The following is a 15,591-nucleotide window of genomic DNA, read 5'->3' on the forward strand; positions in this document are numbered from 1 at the left end:
TAAGACCCTAATCACCCCCTCTTTAGGGTCTAACAGTTTTTATTGGCATAAAATCAGGATTAGATTAGCATAAGACCCTAATCACCCCCTCTTTAGGGTCTAACATTAGTTCCTAAATTACTCTTATGGTTAGATTAGCATAAGACCCTAATCACCCCCTCTTTAGGGTCTAACATTAGTTCCTAAATTACTCTTATGGTCAAAGATTCCATCTATTTACTAAAATGCCAGTGGAACTCTTTTTAACTAACTCATCCTATAATTAAGGATTTAGAGACCTAAATAACCGGTTTTTCAATTATGTTTCCTGCCATCGGAACTCCTAACTGATATTTGGAAGCACCGAAGCTATCGGCAAGAATTTTAGTTGTACAAGATAGATATACAATATGTTATGAACAAGAATATACAATATGAACAAGGAGATATATCCTATATGATGAAATAGATGTAAGGATATATAAATACACATATAAATTAAATGTGACACAATAATGAGATGAAAGCGATATATGATGTGAGCATAAATAAATATGAACGCCAAGCAACCATAAACACATAATATGTTCACGAGGTTCGGTCTTCACGACCTACGTCCCTGCTCCTCACCTTGAGGAGATCTCCACTATCACAACCCGGTTTGGAAGCCGAAACTTCTACACACTCGGTTTACAAGTACACCGAAAAAACTCCCACAATCAACCACTATGCAATCACTCTATACACACTAGGTGTTGGTTTCTAGACCGTGTCCTCCTCCTCAAGTGCTCGGATACAACCTCTCCCAAGGTTTGTTAACCGACGTTACTCCTATTGGATTCGACCCCGTCTCTCACCATACACTACTCTCAGTGTACTAGTGTATTACAAGTGATACTCACAATATAAGTTCAAATACAATGTTTTGTTCTCTATAATGAAAATTTTCACTTAGCTAATTTTTCATTAACCTTTCAATAAGAGAGAGAGCTCATATATATAGAGTGAGATATGTCATGACTCATCTCATGAGTCATGTCATGAGTCATAAATGTAATGATTCCTTTCATGAGTCATGCAATGAATCATCTCATCTCATGAGTCATGTCATGAGTCATAAATGTAATGATTCCTTTCATGAGTCATGCAATGAATCATCTCATGAGTCATGAAGAATCAAGACTATGTGCTAAAACCATGTTCCCAAACCATACCACCTTAATGACTCATCTCATGACTCATTAATCAATGTATAATAAAGTGTGTATTTCATAAATAAAAATACCACATCAATACAGTGTTTCATAAATACGATATTACGTAATTTTCTAATCATTAATTAATAAGTCATCATATATCAAAAAAAGTAATGAGTTGGCCAAAAGTCAACTATTTACCAAAAAGTCAACCAGTTAAGTAAAATTGATCCATAATCTTGAAGTAAGAGCTTTGATTCCATAATCTGTCAACCGGATCTGATCTGCGGCGATCCACATATATTAACGTCCCCGGCACAGGCAAAGATTCCACTTTATTACACTTGTAATACACTTGTACACTTGTACACTTTATTACCTTATCTCTCCACAAAACTTAACTAGACCCCTTAACTAAAATTCCATTACCTAATCTCCTTCATTAACACTTCCTTTTCCCCCCATCCAAATTTCATCTCACGGAACAAGAAAAAAAAGTTTCAAGTTCTGCAAGGAGAACCTTGGTTGCACGTATCAGATTTAAAGCCCTTATCTTCGCTTATCAAATCCCTAATTCGTCATGGACCAGGCTCGGCATGAGTTGAAGTTCGAGTGAAGGATCTTTGTTTCTTTTTTTTTCTTTCGACACAATTAGGCAAGCATATATTTCATCAATTTCTTTCTAAAATTTTAACTTCGTGCTAGCATTATTATTCTTTGACTCTTTTATTGATCGCAATTTTTTTTTCATAATCGGCAAGCATTCATTTTTTTTAATTGGTTTGAAATTTCTTGAAATTTTCTCGAGTATCCTCATTTATATTCTTATTTCCTAGTACTCGATCATTTCTCTAGTTCTCTAAGAATTTCCTTAGTAGCATGACTGATTTTAACACATAATTTATTCTAAAATGTGTCTAACATTTTTTTTCTTGATATGTTACATAGTGTGTTTTATAAGTTTCACATTTAGTATTGTTCCAGAGTTTATATTATGCAAACAATAGTTGAAGATGTTAAGACGGCAACTAGATCAAACATTAAATCAAAGTGTTCATGCTGGTAATAATGTAGCATGACGTTGACACGATTGTAAATCTAATCTCACACAAGTTAGGATATAGACACAGTGCATATTAAAATTTGTCATGAATATTACTGAGGTTAAGAATTAATATTTGTGCATAATAATGTTACATTATCTATAAATACACATGTTATTAGGTAGACAACTCATTTAAGGCTATATATATATTATTAACATCCGTGCCATACTATCGTTGTTGTTACAAGTGTTCACAGGTGCTTTGTGATGCTTATATGTTGTGTACAATGTACGTTTTGTTACTATGCTTATGAATATACTATAACATAATATGTTGCAAAGCCTGCACACATCTCTCTAAGCTATCAATCACATTAAGCATGCATGCAAAACACACACATCTCTCTAAGCTATCAATCACATTAAGCATGCATGCAAAACACACATGTAGTTGACGGTTCACACAAACCCATAATTTCCAATTTATTTGTCACGTTAAGCAGTTGTGTATGACGATGAATTTATACATATGGTACTTATCTTGTTTGATACTGTGTTTGACACGCATGACTTTATGGAAAAATTATTGCTTGATCATCTAGTTGTCATCTAATATGAGAGATTGTGCATGAAGACGACTCCTGTTAAAAATTTGATTTATAAGCGTGTTTCCATAGCATGGCTATGCCCTCGATATCGATATCCCGATATGAGGTTTATTTTTCCTTGGCTATTACTATTATAGCATCGACTAGACGATGCACCCATCTTGATTGGACATGTTCTGGGTCACGGTTATTTTTCATAGTTTTACAGAAGTCGTTCCATGGTAACTCTGTGGTTAGTGCATAACATTTCATGCACAGTCACTTAAAATTAAACTGACAAACATGGGGTTCTAAAATGGGAATTAGATGGAGAATATAACATGTGTATAAGCGGGTGTGCGCATTCTTGATATCCTGGTATATATATACGAACTAAGGGCCCATCCTGACTTGAAGCCGTGTTCCCGGGACGGTTTATGGGAAACCGACTTATATACATGAAATATTCTTTTCTAATTCAAATAACATGTAAAATAAGAATAATGTGTTATATGCTTTGGGATAGTTTTGGCATGCCCGACATGTATTGGATTAGGTGTTGGTGATAGTTTTGGCATGCCCTAACTGCAGCAGGCGATAGTTCTAAATGTCACGACGGACGAATACGCCATCTTCATGAAGTACATGGCGGGTCAGAACGAATACATCCGAAAGGAGATGAAGCTATTCACGGTCGAGTCTATTGCAGAGGCAAGTGTGAAAGCTATTGCCATCAAGAGCAAGCAAAAGAAGAGTAACGAGGCAAAAGGAGATGCAAAACAGACGGGAGGTGAGTCTAGTGATTCCAAACATAAGGAGGAGGAGAAGGGTGATCTAGGGAGAGCAGAACTGATTTATAGTCACTATGAGATGACAGGAAATATCGTCGAACAATGCTGGGAGAAGTATGTTTGCGGTGAAAGTTGATTTCTTCATTGCTGAATCTATTGCACATTTATCGATTACAGATTCAAAGTAAAAATAGTCTTTTTATAAGACTTTCTTACACAATAAAAAAATAAAAAAAATACAACTCTCTTCAAACAAACACAACGGATGTTTATCGCCCGCTGCTTACGTGGGATCTTGGCCTGTGACGGGGACGTTGATATCCGTGGACCACCGTCGATCAGATCTGATTGTTGAAAAATCGGGCAGAGCTTCGTTGATTCACGAAGGAATCAAGAAACCGTAGTGCTTATCTCGGCAATGGAGAGATAATTGCCGACGAACTCGCAATGGGATAATCTTAAGGAACGGACCCGGGGAATTGCAGATCTGACGAGCTCCTCTTCTTTATGCCGAGATCTCTACTCCTCCTCCTCTTTGATATTCGTGCACTTTTGATCTTCAATCCGGTAGGGCTTCGCCAATGCTCGAGAATTCCAGATCTGAAAAAATGAGGGCCCTGGCGCTGTATTTATAGGCTCCAGAGAATCCAGCAGGTTAAAACTGCATAACAGCAGAAAAAACAACTTTTTAGGGCTTCGGACACCCTTGGGTGTCTCAACGAGAATGGAGACACCCTTGGGTGTCTCTGCCTAAATGGAGACACCCTTGGGTGTCTCGGCTCAGGCCGAGACAGCTTAGGGTGTCTTGACTTAGGCCGAGACAGCTTAGGGTGTCTCCCACTATGCCGAGACACCTTGGGGTGTTTCGGTTGGGCCGAGACACTTCGGGGTGTCTTAGCTTAGGCTGAGACAGTCTGTTTTGTGTGCTTGTCCATTTCCTCCATAACTTCTTCATCCGAACTCGGATTTGAGTGATTCAAAGTGCATTGAAAAGTCAGCGAGGAGATCTATAAGCTTCGATGATTGGGTCATTATGGAATAAACTGAGATACGAGAGGCATTTCCCCTTTTGTAAGCAACGTGGGGCTCCCGATCAGTTCGTATCCTCGTTATTCTGAAATTCTGTTGCTTCACATAGTTCGTCGATTCACTTTAAGCATTCATCGTCGTCAATCAAGCTTCTGTAACTTGGATAGTGATGTTCATCGTCTTCTCTTAGCTTTGAGCTGCTCGTGGCTGTAACTTGGATAGTGATGTTCATCGTCTTCTCTTAGCTTTGAGCTGCTCGTGGAGACCTATAGGCAATTTTCAACGCCTACAATGATGTTCATCGTCTTCTCTTAGCTTTGAGCTGCTCGTGGAGACCTATAGGCAATTTTCAACGCCTACAAATACCCCCTCTAAAGCATTCCAGACTCATTTCTTTTATAGAAGAGGTTGGAATACTTTGGATATGGTTGGTCTAGCCTTTGGTTGGTGTAGAAGATCTGTAGTTAGCTTCAATTCTTGACTCCTCTGATTTTCGATCTATTCGATGCTTTGACGAATAGCTGAAGTTCTTCCGGCGCTGCGTTTATCGTCTGGCCGTCATCGGAGTCTCGAATCTAAAAATGATGAGTTGAGTTTGGCTCGTGTCATTGAGTTGATTTAGAACTGACTATCTCCGTCGCATCATACTGACTTAGGGTTTCAGATCACCATACATTGACTTTTTGTCATAACGCGTTGACCGACGTTGACCTAGGGTTTCGGATCGCAACGCGTTGATTGGCGTTGACCTAGGGTTACGCGTTGACCTAGGGTTTTAGATCGTAATGCGTTGACTGACGTTGACCTAGGGTAACGCGTTGACCGGTGTTGACCTAGGATTTCGGACCGCAACGCGTTGATTGGCGTTGACCTAGGGTTACGCGTTGACCGGCGTTGACCTAGGGTTTCGGATTGCAATGCGTTGACTAGTGTTTTGTGGAGAAAGTTGCTATTTCCATTGTTAACGAATCTATTACAACTTTAGTCGTTACAATAAACTCGAATGAAATAAAAAGTTGATCTTTTTATAAGATCTCCTTACACAATGAAAATAAAAAAAGTTTACAACTTTATCAAACAAACGCAGAGATCGTTTAACGGTCTTCTGCTTGCGTGGGTGTCTTTGCCTGTGCCGGGGTTTATCCGTGGACCACCGTCGATCAGATCTGATTGCTGAAAAATTGGGCAGAGTTTCGTCTATCCGCGAAGGGATCGAGAAAACTATAGAGCCTATCTTGATAAAAGCGAGATATTTGCTCTTCTTAGTATTACCACAACGGGATAATACTAAGGATTGGCTGCGGGTGATGTAGATCTGACGAAGAACTCTCTTGCGTTGAAGAACTAGATTCGATCTCTCCTTCTCCTCTCTTGAAATCTGTGCATTTTAAGTCTTCAATCCGGTAGGGCTTCGCCGAGGCACGAGAATTCCAGATCTGAAAAAATGAGGCCTAAAGCTTGTATTTATAGGCATGATGGGTTGCGGAGCGGTTAAAACAACTTAAAGGGGTCAAATCTGCGCTGAGACACCCGAGGGGTGTCTTGGCTTGGCTGAGACACCCTAGGGGTGTCTTGGCCTGGCCGAGACACCCTAGGTGCCTCAGTTCAGCCTTGAGACGTTTTCAATGCCTGTTTGACTGTTTTCGCTGCAATTTTTTTGTCTGAACTCGGATCTGAGTGATTCCAAATGCGTTGGAAAGCTGACAAAGAGTTCTATCAGCTCCAATGGTTAGATTATCTGTAGAATGAATGAGACACGAAGGGCATTGTTCCCTTTGTAAACATTACGGGGCTCCCGATTAGCCCGCACCTTCGTTATTCTGGAATTCTGTCAGCTCACGTAATTCGTCGATTCACTTCAAGCGTTCACCAACATCAATCGAACTCCTGTGAACCGGATAGTGACGTTCATCGTCATTCCTTAACACTGAGCTGTTCGTAGAGACCTATAGGCAATTTTCGATGCCTACAGATACCCCCTCCAAAGCGTTCCGGACTCGTTTCTTTTATAGAAGAGGCTGGAATACTTTGGATATGATTGGTCTAGCCTTCAGTCGCCGTAAATGACCTGTAGTTGGCTCCTTCGATTTTTAGTCTATCCAGTGCTTTGATGAATAGTCAAAATCCTTCCGGCGCTGCGTTTATCGCCTGGCCGTCGTTGGAGTCTCGAGTCTACTACCGGTGAGTTGAGTTTGGCTCGTGTCATTGAGTTGACTTTGAACTGACTATCTCCGTCATGATATATTGATTTGCGCTGACTTTTTGATCGCAACGCGTTGATCGGCGTTGACCTAGGGTTACGCGTTGACCGGCGTTAACCCTCGGGTTTCGAATGTCGTACGTTAACACAGTTTATACTCGTACGTTTACTGGAGTATACACAGTTTAAGCTCTTAAGGTATTGGAGCATGACGGTCCCAAGTGTCGGAGCTGCAAGACCAACTGTTAAAGCTGATTCATCTGCATGAATAGATCTTATCCTGAAGTTGTTGGATGCTCAAGTCACGAGACCAACTAATGGAGCTGGTGCGTCAATGACTTGCATTTATAGAATTTTTGGCAAATCCTCAGCCATCAACGGGTTTGATGGGCCTTTACCGACTACCGTTTGAGTCGGGCTAGCATGCAGATTGTTTAAGTCCGTTCCGCATGTGACGTTAAGCTAAAAGAGTTAACCCTTTTAGTGCTACGATATTGAATACATAGACTTCGTCTTTCTCCTGTGAAATACGTAGACTTCGTCTTTCTCACGGGAATAGACTACCCGGCAACGCGTGTTAGGCGCTGACTTATCCTTACTTAGGATTCAGGATAAAAATCCCCAGACTCGGATTCTGGTGTCTTCTTCAATCGGTAAAAGACTAAACCGGCAACGCGTGTTAGGCGTTGGCTTATCCCTGCTTAGGCTTCGGGATAAAATTCCCCGTGCGTGTGAGGCACGGTTTATGTTTTTATTAAAACCACCCTGCCACAATGTTGAATATGTGGTCTTGTGTCCTTTTTACGGTCAAAGACTAACCGGCAATGCGTGTTAGACATAGACTTTGGGATTTTTGGCAAACCCCCAGCCATCAACGGGTTTGACGTGCCTTTACCGATTACCGTTTGAATCGGGCTAGCATGTGAATTATTAAAACCCGTTTCACACGTAACGTTGTGCTAAGAGAATTGCTTCTCTTAGACTTAATGCTATTATTTTGAATATATAGACTTCGCCATTTCTTACGGGAATATGGCATCCGGCAACGCGTATTAGGCGTTGACTCATCCCTACTTAGGATTCGGGATGAAAGTCCCCAGAATTGTACTCTGGTGTCTTTTTTAATCGGTGAAAGACTAAACCGGCAACGCGTATTAGGCGTTGACCCATCCCTACTTAGGATTCGGGATGAAAATCCCCAGAATTATACTCTGGTGTCATTTTCAATCGGTGAAAGACTAAACCGGCAACGCGTGTTAAGCGTTGGCTTATCCCTGCTTAGGCTTCGGGATAAAATTCCCCAGACTGGATTCTGGTGTCTTTTTCAATCGGTGAAAGACTAAACCGGCAACGCGTGTTAGGCGTAGGCTTATCTCTATTTAGGAGTTGAGATAAAATTCCCCGTGCACAAAGTGCACGGATTGGAAGTTGGGAATTGTGTCTTTTCTCAGGGTAAAGACGGACTGGAAAATGGAAGAGGAAGAATTTTATATTCTATCTCCCGGCACTGAAGAGGAAGAATTTTATATTCTATCTCCAGTTGGAAAGGAAACTCAAGGTGGGATCTCCACCCCCAGAATCCGAAATGATGAAACTAAGAGTGGGATCTCCACTCCGAGAATCGGAAAGATTCAAACGACCCTAACTTTTATAGGATTGGTCATTCGATCCAAAAAGAGTCCCTCATTTATTGAGGAGAAAGCCCAATTTCGACCCTAACTTTTATAGGTTTGGTGGAAAAAGGAAAAGATGGAAGTCTTTCGTTTATCGAAAAGGATAACTCAATCTTAGTCCTAACTATCTGCAGGTTTGACTAAGTAAAGTTGGAGACAATCCTAACTTTTATAGGTTTGATTGCTCAATTGAAAGTGGACCTCTCGTTCATGAAAGGAATCGAGAGGAGAATCTGGTTGTGGCCCTAACTTTTATAGGTTTGACCAAGGAAGCAGTGGAAGTGGGAGTTTTGAGACGATCTTACCTTTTATAGGCTTGATCGTTCAATTTGAAAGTGGACCTCTCGTTCATGGAAGGAATCGAGAGGGGACTTTGGTTGTGGTCCTAACTATAGGAAGGTTTGACCAGGTAGACAGTGAGAGTGGGAGTACAAACCATAGTGGGGGTTTAGTGTTTATCACTTTGTTCGTAATTATTGGGTTATCCCTAAGAAAATTACATATAGCGTTCTTCTGGGAACTTCCCATTACATGAATCATCCACCCCCAGCTTCTTTCTTGGAACTGGGTCTGACTTTGTACTCCGTTACATGTCCGGGTTATCCTTAAGAATATTAGCGTAACATTCTCCAGGAACTTCCCATCAACGGTAGGAAACAGTTTAGACTCATATACCTATTGGAGTATCAGGGAGCAGTTTATACTCGTATACTCTTCGGAGTATTGAGAAGCAGTTTATACTCGTATACTCTTCGGAGTGTTGAGAATCAGTTTATACTCGTATACTCTTCGGAGTATTGAGAAGCAGTTTATACTCGTATACTCTTAGTGTTGAGAAGCAGTTTATACTCGTATACTCTTTGGAGTATTGAGAAACAGTTTATACTCGTATACTCTTTGGAGTATTGCCGTTCTTATTTGTCTTATCCTAGCGTTATGACGCTGGCTTCAACCAAGGTTTGGATGCTATTTTTTAAAGTAAAGCAAGCCTTGGTGGGATGAAAGATCCTCCTGTAGTACGCACAGTACTTCGGATCTGTAGTATTGTCAGCTTCCTCCTGATTTGTGATGGGCGGCAGCTTGATCTTGTTGTTTTCAAGAAGGGTCTCGAAGATGGCTGGAACGTCTTCGTCCTTGAATGAGTACTCTTTTTGGAGCCTCGGATCCGAACTATTCTGCTGTCTTCGGGACTGCTGTTGCGACGTCTGATTAACGTCAACAACTGTTGTAGGCGCCCTCCCTTCATTATCGGAAACGAGACCCGGATTCAGAGGGTTAGTCATCGGTTGGTTTCTTTCGACCTTCCTCCTTCTGAGGAAGCGTTCGGCCTGTTCTCCGTGCACCTTCAACTCTTTCCAGCTATTGATCGGCTCTACTCCAATAACATCCAAGATGTTAACGGACAAGTTATTATGACAGGTTTGCAAGACAAAATCCTCTGTGACGGGATCCTTGCAGTTCATTGCCTGATTGCGAAAGCGTTTGATGAAGGTATCCACCGACTCTCCATCTTTTTGTTTCTCATCGAAGAGTGTCCTGATCGACACTTCGGCGTCATCATCGAAGAAATGAGCGAGGAACATGCTTTCCAGGTGCTCCCAGTTGTTGATGCTTCCAGGCTTGAGGTGGCGGTACCAATCGAAGGCGGGCCCGCAAAGGGTGCCAACAAATGACGGGACCATGAGAGGCTCGTTGCCAGAGATCGCTCCCAAATGGGACTTGAAATAGATCAAGTGCTGAGTGGGGGAACCCTTCCCGTCGAACGGCGTGAAGTTGATCAGGTTGAACTTCACCGGATACGGGATCGAATCCCATTCTTTCGGGTAAGGACATGGAATGCCGGTCTTCTTTACCTCTTGAGCAGACATCAGGGCATCAATTTTGCTCTCGAGATCCTTCATCTTTTTGTCCTCATCTATATCCTGTTTTGGACAATTCCTGAAAGGAATAACAGGGCCACCCCCAGCATTGTCATCTTTGGTGGGACCAACCCTAGTATTATTGTCCTTAGTGGGACCACCCCCAGCGTTGTGCTCATCCACATCTGAATCGCTACCTGTTTGGTTAGCAGTGTTGCGACGGCTGGATTCACCTAGCTGATTCGACAAAGCTCGGATGTGTTGGTCGTGCATTTGTCTCATCTCCTGCATAGCCATTTCCATTTCGATTTTGAATGCTTCTTTCTGCTTGGCTAGAGCATCCTCAATGATTTTGGCTATTTGCTCGGTGTTGACCATGAACACTTCCCGAGCTTGTCCTATGCTAGACGTTGTATCGTCAGAGGCGATTGCGGAATAAGAATCCGAGAGTTCGTCATCGGAATGTATTCCTTCATGGACACCTTGGTAATCATTATGTCCAACGGTTTCTAGCTGAAGCTGAGATATTTGTTGGGTTATTCCCGAACCAACTCTTCTTCCTGGAGAGAAATTAAGGTTGGAACCACTTGAAACAATCGGAGATTTTCTCTTATTGACCATGTTGATGGTAACTTCTGGAAATTCATCATATCGAGCAACCGATCCTCTTTGGTGGAAACGCCTCGATTTGGACTTTGATGCTTCAGTGGAGATCCTCTCAAATATCGAGACCCTCCGTGAAGCGGTCTTGGGGCAGCTACACGCTGATAATACTGCCCTGATAATTTTGATACATAGACAGTGAGAGTCCGCTTCCTGGGTACTTCTCTTTCGAGATTTATTCGTACCCCCATCCTGATAGTACAACTCATCGACATTGCGGTCGGAGTAACCTATCGGCTGCTCACATGGATTCTCAGGTATAACGCATTCGTCTGTCTGACGTGTTTTCCTCTGAGTAAACATTGCCTTGTTGGCGTCTGCAAGAGTCGCACGTTTGGAATTACACCTTTGTGAGGGTGAAACCTTAATGGGCTCCTGATTTTCTGCACGCACCGCCATGCGGGCCGTTGCAGAAATCAATTTGTTAGGAGGTCGCGTACGATCCCCAGTCCGGATGTTGGCTCGAAGCTCCTTCAACGATCTCCAGCTTTCCTTAACAAGCGCTTTTCCTTGATTCTCGGGTAGGGCACCGATACGATCCTTCAGAGGAATCCTGAACTTGGGGAAATCCACGTTGCGGTAGGGCCTTATCAGAGGTTCGGGATCTGAAGTTGACGAAGGCCAGAGAGCAACGTCGCCTGCTTTTGCCTTAGGCGCTGACTTGGCTTTTGGCACCCAAACTTGTTTGGATCTCAACGTCGCCTGCTTTTGCCTTAGGCGCTGACTTGGCTTTTGGCACCCAAACTTGTTTGGATCTCGGCGGTCTCTTAACTGCCTCTTCCTTTTGCATTTCTTGTGCTTTTCGCACAAGGGTTCGGGCATCCGCAAGCAAGGTGCGACGCTTCTGGATTCGCTCCTCGAGAGTAGAGCGGGTTCTTTGGACACGAACCCATCCGTTAATTGGAGATCGAGAGGAGGATTCTGATGCTGGTCGTGGTGACAGATTAGCCACTTGGCGCTTTCTGAGCTCCAGATCTGCTTGGTAATGGAGACCATCCATCTGATCCAAAGCCTTGGCGAATTAGCGCGCGAGGCGTTGTCGTTTCCTTTGATGTGCTCTCTTTGATAGAGTTGGCGCGCCTTCAGCAGTCGACTCCTTAATCGTGAAGGAGTTCAGATCTGCAAATTTGGCTTCATTGAACGCCGGTGGATCATTGCAAGGTGCAACAGCAACAGCGGCGGAGAGATCGTCTTCTTGGATCTTCAGATCTGAAGACCAGCAGATCTTTCTGGAGGAGGAGGCACTCCTGCACTTGCCAGGAGAGGCGGATCTGGAGGAGGAGGAGGAGACATACTCCTCGAACTTCTGCTGGTCGAACTCGTATTCGACCTCTTCGAGCACCGGGATCTTGATCGTCGGCTGCGGCATGACAGCTCCGGCAGCGAAGCTGTTGGCTCCCACTATGGTCGCCAGTTTGTTTTGCGGAGAAAGTTGCTATTTCCATTGTTATCGAATCTATTACAACTTTAGTCGTTACAATAAACTCGAATAAAATAAAAAGTTGATCTTTTTATAAGATCTCCTTACACAATGAAAATAAAAAAAGTTTACAACTTTATCAAACAAATGCAGAGATCGTTTATCGGTCTTCTGCTTGCGTGGGTGTCTTTGCCATAGCCGGGGTTTATCCGTGGACCACCGTCGATCAGATCTGATTGTTGAAAAATTGGGCAGAGCTTCGTCTATCCGCGAAGGGATCGAGAAAACTGTAGCGCCTATCTCGATAAAAGCGAGATATTTGCTCTTCTTAGTATTACCACAACGGGATAATACTAAGGATTGGATGCGGGTGATGTAGATCTGACGAAGAACTCTCTTGCGTTGAAGAACTAGATCCGATCTCTCCTCCTCCTCTCTTGAAATCTGTGCACTTTAAGTCTTCAATCCGGCAGGGCTTCGCCGAGGCACGAGAATTCCAGATCTGAAAAAATGAGGCCTAAGGCTTGTATTTATAGGCATGAGGGGTTGCGGAGCGGTTAAAACCACTTAAAGGGGTCAAATCTGCGCTGAGACACCCTAGGGGTGTCTTGGCTTGGCCGAGACACCCTTGGGGTGTCTCGGCTTGGCCGAGACCCCCTTGGGGTGTCTCGGCTTGGCCGAGACACCCTTGGAGTGTCTCGGCTAAACCGAGACACCCTTGGGGTGTCTTGGCTTCGCCGAGACACCCTTGGGGTGTCTTGACTTGGCCGAGACACCGTAGGTGCCTTAGTTCAGCATTGAGACGTTTTCAATGCCCGTTTGACTGTTTTCGCTGCAATTTCTTTGTCTGAACTCGGATCTGAGTGATTCCAAATGCGTTGGAAAGATGACAAGGAGTTCTATCAGTTCCAATGGTTGGATTATCTGTAGAATGAATGAGACACGAAGGGCATTGTTCCCTTTGTAAACATTGCGGGGCTCCCGATTAGCCCGCACCTTCGTTATTCCGGAATTCTGTCAGCTCACGTAATTCGTCGATTCACTTCAAGCATTCACTGACGTCAATCGAACTCCTGTGAACCGGATAGTGACGTTCATCGTCATTCCTTAATACTGAGCTGTTCATAGAGACCTATAGGCAATTTTCGATGCCTACAACTAGCATTGACCTAGGGTTACGCATTGACCGACATTGACCTAGGATTTCGGATTGCAACGCGTTGATTAGCGTTGACCTAGGGTTACGCGTTGACCGGCGTTGACCTAGGGTTTCGGATCGATCGCCGTTAACACAGTGGCGTTGACCTAGGGTTACGCGTTGACCGGCGTTGACCTAGGGTTTCGGATCGATCGCCGTTAACACAGTTTATACTCGTACGTCTGCTGGAGTATACACAGTTTAAGCTCTTAAGATATTGGAGCATGGCAGTCCCAATAGTTGGGGCTGCAGGACCAGCTGTTAAAGCTGATTCGTCTGTAGATATGGACCTTATTCTAAAGTTTGTTGAATGCTTGAGTCACGAGACTAGTTAATAAAGGTGGTGCTTCAATGACTTTTGTATATATAGGATTTTTAGCAAACCATCAGCCTTCAACTTGTTTGATGAGCCTTTACCGACTACCGTTTGAGTCGGGCTAGCATGCGGATTATTTAAGTCCGTTCTGCATGTGACGTTAAGCTAGAAGAGTTAACCCTTTTAATGCTACGATGTTAAATACGTAGACTTCGTCTTTCTCCCATGAAAATACTAAACAGCGACGTGTATCAGACGTTGACTTAGGATTTTTGGCAAATCCTTAGCCCTCAACGTATTTGACGTGCTCTTACCGATTACCGTTTGAATCGGGCTTACATGCGGATTGTTTAAAGTCCGTTCCGCATGTGACGTTGTGTTAAAGAAATGAACTCCCTTAGACTTGATGCTATGACTTCGAATACGTAGACTTTGCCATTATTACGGGAATAGGCTACCTGGCAATGTGTGTTAGACGCTGACGTATCTCTACTTAGGCTTCAGGATAAAAGTCCCCAGACTGAAATTCTGGTGTCTTCTTCAATCGGAGAAAGACTAAACCGGCAACGCGTGTTAGGCATTGACTTATCCCTACTTAAGATTCAGGATAAAATTCCCCGTGCGTGTGAAGCATGGATTTTGGGAGTTGAAAAAAGTGGTGTCTTCTCTTGGGGCAATGACGAACCCAAAATAGGAGAGGAAGAATTTTATATTCTATCTCCCAATACTGAAGAGGAAGAATTTTATATTCTATCTCCAGTTGGAAAGGAGACTCAAGGTGGGATCTCTACCCCCAAAATCCGAAAAGGTAAAACTAAGAGTGGGATCTCCACTCCGAGAATCGAAAAGATTCGAATAACCCTAACTGTCGGAAGGTTTGATTACTGAACTAAAGATGAATTTCTCATTTATCGAGATTGAATTGTGGTTTTGGTCCTAATTGTAGAAAGGTTTGACCAAGCGGGAGTCTGAGATGACCCTAACTATAGGAAGGTTTGATCACTTGATTTAAAAGTGAACCTCTCGTTCATTGGAAAAATCGAGAGAGAATTTTGGTTTTGGCCCTAACTATAGGAAGGTTTGACCGAGTGGGATGTTTGAGACGATCCTAACTGTAGGAAGGTTTTATCACTCGATTTGTGGATCTCTCATTCATTGGAGGAATCAAGAGGAGATTTTGGTTATGGTCCTAACTGTAAGAAGGTTTGACCAGGTAAACAGTGGGAGTAGGAGTACAAATCATAGTAGGAGTGTTGACTTGTACAAATCACTCAGTATGGGTTCTTAGTATCAAGTGATAAGGACTTAACACGAAGGGGTTTGACAATTCGTCAAAGATGGACAGATCAAAATTCCAAGCATTATGTTCGGAATTTAATAATAGGAAAGTTGAGTGCACAAACACATAGAAGCATTATGTTCGGAATTTAATAATGGGTTGTGGTCCCACTGTCAATTAGTCTGATCGGTGGGGGATTTTGTGGTGGAAGATTGTGAGTCGTCAAACACCAATGAGAGTTTTGTGAGGGATGATTGATCCAACGAAGTGATCGAATCTTGTCTCAGCAAAAGAGTGTTCGGAAATCACGTTGGGTTTAGTGTTTATCACTTTATTTGTAATGATCGGGTTATCCC

Source organism: Asparagus officinalis, chromosome 7 (assembly GCF_001876935.1).
Source record: "Asparagus officinalis chromosome 7, Aspof.V1, whole genome shotgun sequence".
Taxonomy (NCBI): Eukaryota; Viridiplantae; Streptophyta; class Magnoliopsida; order Asparagales; family Asparagaceae; genus Asparagus; species Asparagus officinalis.